Raw genomic sequence first — 12,208 nt, 5'->3', positions numbered from 1 at the left:
TCCGTGGAGATCAGTTTTGTTGCCTGAGCAAAGCAGGATGAAAGCTAGCACACTGGAGAGTTTGGGAGACCTGTTTCCTGGTCTTGGCACCAGCCCCAGCTCTTTCTGTGACAGCTCGATGACTCCTTTTTCCTGTCTGTAAGATGACGGTAGTAGTATTTACTTACTTGGCAAGGTGAAATGATGATTAATTGGTCTCTGTTTTTACAGTCTGATGTACAAAGTGTGATTAGTTGCAATGTGTGCACACTTCCCCTCCCAGGCAGGACATCTTCGGGCCGCTCTCGGCGGCGGCAGCAGCACGAACCTCATCAGAAGCAGCTGCTTTCAACCCTTCCTGAACCGGGGAGGGAGGTGTCTGGACTTTCCCCTCCTCAATCCCACACAAAGGTGGTTGTTTGTCTTTTACCTGAAGGCTTAGTACAGATGTGGGTGTTTTGAAACCACCTTGGTCACCATTCCCCAGGTTCTGGGCTGGCCCTGTGCATGGCGATGAAGATCCAGTGGATGTGAACCGGCAGCCGTAGGTGGCAGATTGCATTACAGGTTGCCCGGGAATATCATGCTTGTCCTTCAGTGAGGGCAGTGCCTCCCCTGAAGACAAATTTCAATCTAATTGTAACAATATTCTTTGAATATAATGGAACATAATACAAAAAGATTGCAATGACAACAATATAAATCAGCACAGCAGTTAATGAGAAAATCCTACAGGCCGTTCATGCGTACACTCCCATTAACTGGTCTTCATTCTGTAACTTCATTTTTTTTTCCTGTTTCACTGCAAAGGATTTACAGGTCTGGATGTTAAATCTATTTGACATTTGTAACACAGTAGTGAACAACACTGCAATCTAAATCTGAACTCAATACCTGACAGAAGTACTCTGGCTCATTAGAGATGAGGGAACTTAGAAAAAGAAGCTCAGCTCTTCCAGGAAACTTCAGCTATTCTCAGTGTTTCTAAAGACTGAACATCACCTTCACTCTCTCTGCTCTTTTGATCATCTGCCTGGGGCTATTTTCCATAAAACCTCTATGGATTTGCTAGAATTGCTAGAGCTCAGGGCATCCCGACAGATTCCAATGCCAGCTTCTCTTTTTTGTAACACAGAAAAGAGTTACAGGAGCCTTAATGATCTGTCCCACAGCCCACAGCCTCACCTGGAGCACTGCGTCCAGCTCTGGAGCCCTCAGCACAGGGAAGACATGGACCTGTTGGAGAGGGTCCAGAGGAGGGCCACAAAGATGATCCGAGGGCTGGAGCACCTCTCCTGTGAGGACAGGCTGATAGAGTTGGGGTTGTTCAGCCTGGAGAAGAGAAGGCTCTGGGGAGACCTTATAGTGGCCTTTCAGTACTTAGAAGGGGCCTACAGGAAAGATGGGGACAAACTTTTTAGCAGGGCCTGTTGCGATAGGACAAGGGGTAATGGCTTTAAACTAAAAGAGGGAAGACTTAGACTAGATAGAAGGATTTTTTTACCATGAAGGTGGTGAAACACTGGCACAGGTTGCTCAGAGAGGTAGTAGATGCCCCATCCTGGAAACATTCAAGGTCAGGTTGGACGGGGCTCTGAGCAACCTGATCTAGTTGAAGATGTCCCTGCTCATTGCAGGGGATGTTGGACTAGATGACCTTGAAAGGTCCCTTCCAACCCAAACCATTCTACAGCTCTATGATTCTATAAACTAAGGAACAATGGCAAATTTTTTTTCCTTCCTCACTGGTAGCAGATTTTTTGCTGCTGGAAATTATGTATATACTACAATTTCATTATTATCATTTACACTGAGTTCATGTGCATTTCCTGGTGTGAGAGTCTGTGATATATGATCCACTTTTCCTTTGGGAGTTGGAAAAAAGAGACTTCTACTTACAGCCAGAGAGACCTTTCAGCCTGTGACAGGAATGGGAAGGAGGTTGAGTCTGGCGGTGACAGCTGTGCCAAGTGGAGATTCTGTTGGCATCTCTGTACCACCTTTGTGTTAAGTTATTTATCACCTTTACCCACCCCCATCCTGCTCACATCATCCCAAATATTTCTTGTGGCAGAAGTGTATGAGTTATTACCTAATGGAGTTTGATCCTGAAAAATCACCAATCTCAGATATTGAAAGCAGCAGCCAGACCCAGGGTAACAAATGCCCTCACATTAATGGTATTTTTCTATGGTGAAGAAGGTACATTGGAGGTTCTCTTATCTTCTCCTTTTTGAGGTTTCAGATTGCACCGAGAGCTCGTTTTCAACTTTTCTCTGAAATGATCAGAGGCAGACTCTGCTAATTTGATGCTGTGCCCAGCAGCGGGGGCTTTGAGAGAGACCTTGAGGTGCAACACTTGCTGCCTGGACGGTGCCTCTGTGCAAGCAGCCCAGGAGGACCCACGAACCCGAGAGGGGTTTACGGTGTGAATAAGCGTGAGGAAGACGGTGCTTGGAAAATCTCCTGGGATCTTGCTGAGCCAAGCGCTGGCGACTGGCCATGCTGGACCCCCTTCTGAGAAGCTGTCTCCGGCTTGCTGGTTTCTGCCTCGTTCGAGGAAGCAAGATTTTGTACAGTATTTGTAAACAAATGGAGCTGTGTCAAAGACGCCCACCTCTATTATCATTAATTTCCCTTTCTAAGAGGAAATTACTACAGAACCTTGAGTTTTGGCTAAGTGCTAGGGTTAAAACATGAAAAGAAGAGGAACAGTAATTTAAACACAAAAGGCATGTTTGGTTCTCTTCAGGCAGCCTGCAAGAATAATTTTCTTTTCCTCCTTACTCCACACCTGAGCCACCCGTCGTCTATAGTGCAGGATTCACTTGGGAATGCAGTTTCTTTTGGAAGCCATCCTTCCTTGGTATTTCTGATTATTTCTTTTTTTTTTTTTTTTTTTCCCCTTGGAACTTCCCTTTTGCAGGAAATATTAACCATTTCTGAGTTTGGTATGAGTTGAGCCAAAACTGATTTTTTAAAAAAAGGTTGATTGTCCATGAACTGGGAAGATAGCCTTTTCAGGCAACTTTATTTAACTAGAATACTCCTGAATTAATGCATACATTTTTGTATAATTTCAGGATTTCATTCTGATGCTCTTAGAAGTTGCTCCGCAAATGCATAGTGCTGGTGATTTTTCAGAGTAAGGCTTGACATCATCTATGGATTTCAAGGCATTTTACCAATGGCAGCCATATCACGGTCCTTATTCTGACGAATGGGAAATTTTAAAGAGGGGATGATTCGCTCAACATCACACTGTACGCATGTGGAATGGCTGGGAAGAGAAGGCAGATCTCCTGGAAGGAAAGTCAATATTCACAAAAAACAGCCAGCAGACCCATGCCTGTATCTCAGCATGAACTACCAGTTTAATTGGCTATGTATGCGATTTTGAGTCAGTAATACAGGATATGTTGGAATTGAAGCTATTTCTGAGTGACCTCTCTCAAAGCCTCATTTATTCAGGGGTTTTATTACTGTATTTATAGCATCCCATTTGTCTTGTTTTGTTGGCCTGCAGAAGAACAGAATGTACTATTCTGCAGGCACCTGAGTCCACACAAAGAATGACAGACTATCGGCAGATAAAACTGGAAAAATATGAAATAACTAGGCTATCTTTGGTATCTACCGACTCAAGTTAGATTAGTAGAGAGAGAAAGGTCAAAGTACTAGCAAATTCCTCCTCTCAGGTGGAGGGAAGAGAGCAGAAATCTCCGAGGCAGAAGTATATTCTTCACTGGGGAATTTTGACTGATAATACAATAAACTGAGCTGGGAGAAGAAAGAGGGGAAGGAGAAGCTCCATTGATGCAAGTTGAATGTAACTGCCATAGCTATAAGACAGTTGGTTTTGTCTCCATTTAATATTAATGAAAAAGGTTTGGAAGCAAAGCAATTAGTTGAAAAATGAATTTAAAAAGAATTAGTTGGAAGAGGTCTGTGAATGACATCATCAAGGCTACGAAAAGATTTTCTGAGTTTAATTTCTCATTTTTTTGCATTGTTTTCATACAGCTACAAATTATACCTCCCCCTTTGTTACAAAATGTTTTGTTCAAAGCAATTTTTAAAAACCTCACAGATAATGTTTTAGTGAACAGCAGAACTTGAAACCAGAACCAGAATTTCCCTGAAAACACAGAAAGTCCTCTTTGCTTTTTAAATGGGAAAATATGGATTTCATGCCCCTGAAAGCAAATTACTAGGGCTTGGACCATCAACCCAGGCTTCAAAGGCCTTGTGACATTTAGTAAGCAAATTTTCTGTTCTTTCTTGTGCCATCAATTCGTTATGAACTCCTTGACAGCAGTACCCTCTCCTCTCCTCTCCTCTCCTCTCCTCTCCTCTCCTCTCCTCTCCTCTCCTCTCCTCTCCTCTCCTCTCCTCTCCTCTCCTCTCCTCTCCTCTCCTCTCCTCTCCTCTCCTCTCCTCTCCTCTCCTCTCCTCTCCTCTCCTCTCCTCTCCTCTCCTCTCCTCTCCTCTCCTCTCATTTGGAGGTCCATGTAGCAAAAAGCCAGCAGCAGCGCTGTCCTAGGACCTCTAAGCTGCCTGGTGCAGACCGACTCCTGTGGTCTCGGGTGGACCCAAGGAAACGGGCTCCCTGCTGGCTCTGGGGTCTTTGTGAAGCTGAGATATACTGTGGGCTCTTCTTTGGCATTCGCCCAATTTTTTGTCAGGCTCTGGACCGGTGACTGCTGTCGCTGGTGGCTTCAGTCACGATTTGACCCGGATGCTGGCACACAGAATTTGGTGGATGCCGATAGCAGGGTAGTGATTCACTACCTGGTGTTTATCTAATCATACCAGTCTACCTCAAAAGCTCACACAGACCTATAAGCTCGTCTGTGACAGGTTTAAAGCCTGGAATACGCCTTTCTGTAAAATATACTTACCCCTCGCTATACTTAGGCACGCTTTCAGAATGATGAGTCTGGATTAGCTCCTAAAATCAGATTGTACGCACGGCAGCAGCCGCAGCCGTGACAGGGCTGTCAGCAGCAGGACCCAGGCTCGGTGCGTGCTGAGGGGAACAGCTGGCGCAGAGACATGAATAGCCGGCCATTGTCCTCGCACCTGGCCGGTACCGGCTCCCGCAGCCCGAGATGATAAACAGGGCGACCGCGGAGACGACTGGTGTATTTTTCTGGAGAGGCATAAATTAGATGATAATTGTGGCAGAAGTGTGTGACGCGTAAGAATTATGTATAAAGGCGATGGGATGAACATGATCTTACCCCCACCCACGAATGAAGGCTCTTTAGCTCTCTTGTCTTAGGGACAGAAAGACATATGGAGGGCGGGTGTCCTTTCATAAAATGGAAAAATGGGGAACAGTCAGATGAGGGAATGCAAATGAGCCTCCCAGCACGCTGGGTGAGACTCCAATCCTCATTATTCTTTGTGGACGCAGCGGTGATTTTGATTGTTGCTTTTGTTAGCTAAATGCAACTGAGACATGACTTGTAGACGAGGCCCATCTGTTTGTAAGAGCGAGGACGGTGGGAGAACAGCGAGCGCTGCGCTCAGCCTGCCCTGCCGCTTACAGCGGAGGGCATACGCTGTTATCGCAAACACCGGCGACGTCGTCAGACACAGACTATGGAATAACTGACCGGGGCCACCATGCGGGGCTTTATCTTGTGACTGGGAAGGGACAGGTGAGCCTGCTGCGCTGGCTGTGCTCGGGGGGGGGGGGCTGGAGAAACCTCACACCCACGCTGCGGCCACAACCGCTCTGGTCCCAGTACCACGGAATAAGGTTTAGGGCGGCGGGAATGGGTTTCAGCACAAGCTGAACATCACGCTCATGCTTTGCTGGAGTCAGGACCTTCACCTTTCATGGACTGTTAGTGCTCGAACTCACTTGAGCACAAGGGACTGCACAGAACACCACTTTCCTTAATTTCACGTACAGCTCTGCAGTGCTTTGCAGTTTCCCTACCACAGATGTCTAAACCAATCTTTCTGTTCAAATGAGTAATAGCAATTAGTATAGCAGAACCAGTCTCCTGAGACCTCGTTATAAATCCCCAAATCCAGGTGTTTATACACAGTTAGCAATAGCAGGAGACCGATCCCCTCCCTGCTTGTTGCTCCCCTCAATGCAGGAGAGGGATCCCAGGGATGGCAAACTCTTCCCCACTGGATGTTTGGGAACTCAAAACAGTTTTTCAAAAGTAAACACCACAAAACTGATATGAAGACTTCTCCATCCCTTCTCCTTCAACAACTGTTGCTATACCACCTTCCTACAGGCACCAAGAAAACTTGCCTGTGCGTCGCTTGGGGCCTTTGCAAAAAATAGCATCTATTATTCAAAGAATGAGTAACAGCTCACAGATTACACGTTGTGCTTCCTTTTTTTTTTTTTTTGTGGAGAAATGCCTGGAAGAAATGCCAACAACTTATTTGCACTAAACACTCATGGAGAATAGGAAAAATTTCCAGGTTGTGGACAAATTCGTGTTTTGTGACTTTTCACAAAACAGGTATTTTTCACAGAGGCATGATGTTTCCTTGAAAAATCTGTACACTGCCTGTCACCTCAGCAATAACTGTGTGAAATTGATATAATTTCCTTTAACTTCATCACCTGCCCACTTCCAAAGAGCAGCAGTGAAGGTAACGCATGCCACCAATTTTGTCTCAGTAGTTGCAAGAGCTTCGAATGTGCTGCTCTGGAACCGAAGCTCCCAGGACTTGAAAAATACTTGGGGCTTCACGAGAGTCTGCATTCAGCCGGTTGCCACAAATCATTTCTGAGCTCAGGCGCTCACATTTTCTGATTAAACTATTTTTCCCTGGCAAACTTCACTGCCCAGCTGCTATGAGAACAGCCTGCTTGCCATTATTCCACATTAGGGGCAGAGAAAGATGCTTCGTGAAACCTAGCTTTTATTGTCTTAAAAATTGGAAGGACTCGTATAACACCACTTTGGAAAAACTATAAGTGACTTGTAGGGCCAAAACTACTCGGAGACAGTGGGCTGAAGAACCAAGGTCACTTCACCTCTTGCTTTCTGAGTGTCAGCCAAAGCCATTGAGGAGAGGGGAGCGGCAGCGTGGGTGTTCCCAGGCACTCACCTAGGGACTTTAATAACAGGGGATGGGAGGCGGAAAACCACTGTGGCACCAGTGAAAACCACAGACAGGGACTGCAGAGGGAGAGGATGACGGACTCAACTCTCTTCTAAGAGGGTATTTTTGAAAGATAACCAGCTGGAGCCCAGAGGTGAGTTTTTAGTTATCTTAGTAGCTGGGTGAGCAGCAACCAGGTATCTGGAGAGGTGACAGTAATAATTTGCAATAAAATAAACCAAAAGTAGTCTATTTTGCCTCCCACAAAGGATGTTTTATTTTTATTTCTTGCTTATGGGTAGTTCTATTTGATCAGCATGAAATTGGACTTGAATGAACGTTTTAAAGTTGTGCAGAACTGCAGAGGTCTGAGTTTGAGTTTTCACTGATTCTTTCTTTTTTTTTTTCCTTTTTCACACCGTGCTTCCATAAAGGTACCTAAGTAGAATGTTTATAATACAGGATATTTGTGTTAAATGTTTCAGACAGGAAGGTCCCAAAATGATTCACTGCCTCTTCCCATTAGCTCTCTCTCACGCTTTTTGACAGCCATGGAATGGAATATGGCTCGCTCGCTTTCTCTGTCAGCAATTTCAGTAAAATGGCACTATTTTATCTACTCCTATTTCTTGTCAATTGAGTCTCTTTTCAGAGTATGACCCTGATTTCAAGTGCCTGTTCTGTATCCATTGAGGAAATCTTGTTTGCTCCTGTACCATCATACTGATTAGCTGCGGTCATTTATTTCTGTTATTGATGCTTTCAGCTCATTTTTTAACCTCAAAGGAGATTACACCAAGAATGAAATACTGGCCAATACCCGTAAAACCAAAATACTTTGCTTATAGGAATTTTTCTTCTCTGAAGCAAACAGCCTCAGTACATTTTCTCAGAGGCTCTTGATCCTTTCTATGTGCATCTCTTTTGAAGTATACAAATGTGACGCTGTTCACGCTACTACAGCTGGGTGTTGACGTGCCTTTTATGTTCTACATCAAAATTCAGTGAGATTGAACAATTGGTGAACATCTGCAAATCAAGCTACTAAGGTCGGCTTTCTGGCACTGTTGCTAGCCCTTTGTATAAGGAAAAAATAAAATACCAAAAAATATGAACAAGTAAGAATAAAAAGCTGTGAAAGGTGGCTTGTTTTGCTAACATCCTGCTTGTTTATTTATTAAAGGAGGAGATCACAGCTATTCTGATGAAGAAACTCCTGAGAAGGTATGATAAATGGAAATATCCAGGTGTGAACAGAAGTCCGGTTAAGTTTTTCAAAATTTGTGTGAATAATGGAACTACTTACCTGGCTTTTAAAAATAACTCATTTCAGAGTGAAATGGTCACAACTACGCTGTGCACAATATCTAGAAAGAAAATGAGGCGCTTATTTTTGAGTTATGAAAAACAAAGTTTCTGCAAAGGATGGGACTGTGGGGAGAGAAATTGCAGTACTGGCTGGTGTGGACTAATCGCACTCCTCCGAGAGACACATCTCCAGGACAAGCCCGGGCTGACAGCGTGCAGTATGGACCTGTGAACCTGAGCACAGCCACATCGTTTCCATGGGATGGGGAATGGGAGGGACTTTGTGGAGAGGCTGGTGGAGACCCCTCACCCTCACGCAGAGGGATCCTCATGACCCCACAAACAACCACGGTTCTAAGTAGGAAAGTGTGTGTACCAGGGGACTGTGGCAGTCTAGTTCCTCTGCGAGACCGGGCAAGGGAAATTAGGCAGCATTAAGACAGTTGAGATGAGTTTCCCTGTCTAAAACTAGTATGTACCTTGAGAATCCTCCTGCGCCTGCTCCTACTCACTGCTCTCCTGAAAACTTGCCCTAGGTCACAAACTCGGCTCGTGGCTGGCTCAGAGCCGTGAGAATCCCTGAATTGCCTAGATGAAGGCCACTATCTGTGCTACTCCCTTTCTGATGCCATAGGGGTTGTTTTTGGTGCTGACCACAGACACACCCTTAATGATGCTCAGGGAGACCTTATCACTCTCTACAGCTACCTGAAATAACGTTGTAGAGAAGTGGGGGTCAACCTCTTCTCGCTAGTAACAAGTAATAAGACAAGAGGAAATGGCCTCAAGTTACACCAGGGGAGGTTTAGGATGGATATTAAGAAAAAGTTCTTCACAGAAAGGGCTGTCGAGCACTGGAACAGGCTGCCCAGGAAAGTGGTGGAGTCATCCCTGGAGGTATTTAAAAGACGGGTAGATGTAGTGCTGGGGAACATGGTTTAGCGGTGGTTTTGGCAGTGTTAGGCTGACAGTTGGGCTTGATCTTCAAGGTCCCTTCCAACCTAGACAATTCAATGATTCTATGATTTAACTCACAACGCTTCTGCTCTTTGTTAACTGACGTAGGTCTTTGGTTCAGTAAGTTTTGCCACATAGCTACAAATCTGTCCTCAGCAATGCTAACAAGAGGCCTTTCCTTTGGCTATGAATTTAGTAATGGTGCTTTGTACCCATAGAGGGCTTGCCACTACTGCGCTAAGTAGATCTGAACAAGAAAAGCCTGAGAGGCAGACACCTTCTCTGTGTGAGCCAGCAGGTACTTGCCACACTTGTGGAAGACTTTTTTCACCCCAGAACATTATGGCATATCTCCATGACTCCCGAAACTGCCATATGAATTATTTGATCTCCACATGTATTTCTACTATTTCACCTCAAGGAGGTCTCACCTACACACTGCACAACCCTTGCAGAGCATAAAGGCTGACAGGACATCAAGATTTGACCTTGCAAACCAGGAAGCTTAATTTTTGCCAAACTGATGTTTGAGGTGTTACACTCTTGTATCCAGCCACGGCATTTAAGTAGTTACTCCTCCAGCTCCTCTGATGCATGGTAAGTAGCTTTCTTGGCTCAAACTGGACCATTTAGTCCAACACTCCACACCTACTCTGGACACGAGAATCAGGCCCCTATTTCGCATCTCTGGGGTTTTCACTGTTTTATAGGAACATGAAGACTTTCAAAGATTCCCCTGGAGGTCTGACACCCTGTTACTGCAGGCAAGCACATTTACGAGCCTGCGAATGTGGTTGTGGAAAGGATTCATGGAATCATAGAATTGCTGAGGTTGGAAGGGACCTTTAAGATCATCAAGTCCCACCATTAACCTACCCTGACAAAACCACTTCTAAACCATGTCCTCAAGTACCGCATCTACCCTTTTTTTAAACACTTCCAGGGATGGTGAATCCACCACCTCCCTGGGCAGCCTATCCCAATGATTAATAACCCTTTCAGTGAAAAAAAAATTCCTAATATCTAACCTAAACCTCCCCTGACATAACTTGAACCCATTTCCTCTCGCCCTATCACTTGTCACCAGGGAGAAGAGGTCAGCCCCCACCTCTCTACAACCTCCTTTCAGGTAGTTGTAGAGAGTGATAAGGTATCCCCTCAGCCTCCTCTTCTCCAGGCTAAATTAATTTTTCTTTTTTTTTTTTTGGTCTTTGATTATTTTTTTTTTTGTTCTTGGAAACCTAAAGAACTAGGGGTGAAATCTGCAGTTGCCAAAACAAATGGAAATGCTGCAATTGAGATGGTGGGGATCAGGATTTGACCAAACTTGTGGCCTTAGAAATTGGCAGCACTTTCTCTGTTCCTCTGGTTTCTAGACAGAAATGCAATTTAGAAGCTTCAAAGCTTTGAACTAAGGCAGGACGTTTGGCTACAGGAATGCAAGATACTGAAAAGCACATCATTTCAGGTTTCCACCAACACAAGAAACTGCTTTAGCATCTCTAAAATGTTGATGTCTGCAGGCAAAGAAATTAGGCCGTGTGACTCAAAACTTCTTGTGATAGCTGCTTCAAAGAGTATTTGAAAATACAGTGCATGATTTTCTTGGAATACTAAGGCATTGGTTACAGGTACAAAATGATCCAGGACGTACGTCCAGTTTCTAGTAGGAAGAAATCTGGGAACTATCCCAGGCGAACACTTTGGCCAGTTATCGTAGATAGATTCCAGCTTAAAAAATGTAGCACCTTCCCATCAGACTGACCTCACTTATTACAGGTTTTGACCTACCCACTTTGACTTGACCTCTAGAGCCCCGGCAGTTCATGCAAGCTCTTGTCCTCCCAGCCTGGATCAGTCACAGGCCACTAACCACAACCGCTCTATGAAGGCGCATTCTTGCACGCCTCTGTACTTCTTCCGTAAGGAAATCATGGAAACCTAATCTGCAGGATCTGGGTCAGAAGGAAAAAAAGTTAATTTATGTGCAAGGAAAAGCTTGCTAGGCTCAGAATAACTGCTCAGCCTGGGAGTTGGCACGCCATTCTTAGGAAAGGTTGTATTTTTCATTCTCGAGTTGGATAAACTGGTAGGTACCAATGTGAGCACACCAGCAAGTGACACTTAGAAGTGAGGAGCTGTTGCTGGTTGGAGAGGCAAAGGCACGTCGCGAGCGCTGCTATTTTGCAACTGACTGGCAGCATCTCGCCTCCCTGGGTGCAGGAATCCCGTGAATATTTGTTACCAATTTTCTGCTGTGCCTCCCACTGAGGCCGGACTCCTGCAGAAGCTGAGGCTGCTGCCTCTCCACATCGCCTCTCTGGAGGCATGGTGGCTTCCAGCTCTGCTCCAGGGGCAGTTTGACAGCCTCCATCTAACTTGTATCCCAAAGGTTCACCCCTGCTCTCCGTCACCCACGGAGCTCCCCTACCACCAACTACACGAGATGAAAAATCTCGAGTTGGGGCTGTAATGTTTGTAGGGCTCTTTGCTCCTTAACCCGCCCCCCCAAAGACGCGACTGCATTATTCTGAGAACCCCCCACCCCCCTCACCCTTATTCCTGCGCCTTCAGGTGACATTTTCCAGCTGTTCCCAGCTGTTTGGACATTCACACCGCCCGGGATGCCGAGGAGGGAGCCCAGCCCTGACCGCACGGGGCGGGGGCTCCGGCGGGAAGCGCGCACCGGGACCCCCAGCACCCGCCTTCCCCCGAGCTGCCCCCCCCTCCCCCGCCCCGGGCCGCGGTACGCCCCACGGCGACAGCTTCCCGGCGCGGCCGCCCGCCCCGCCCCGGCTGCGGGGGACGCGGGGAGGGGGGGGCGGCTCCGGTTGCCGCTCCGGTTCCCGGCGGCGGGGCGCGCTCTGCCCCCTCCCGC

The sequence above is a fragment of the Vanellus vanellus genome (genome assembly GCF_965231255.1).
Source record: "Vanellus vanellus genome assembly, chromosome: 3".
NCBI lineage: Eukaryota > Metazoa > Chordata > Aves > Charadriiformes > Charadriidae > Vanellus > Vanellus vanellus.
The sequence above is the reverse complement of the archived record's forward strand: the minus strand, read 5'-3'. Positions refer to the sequence as shown.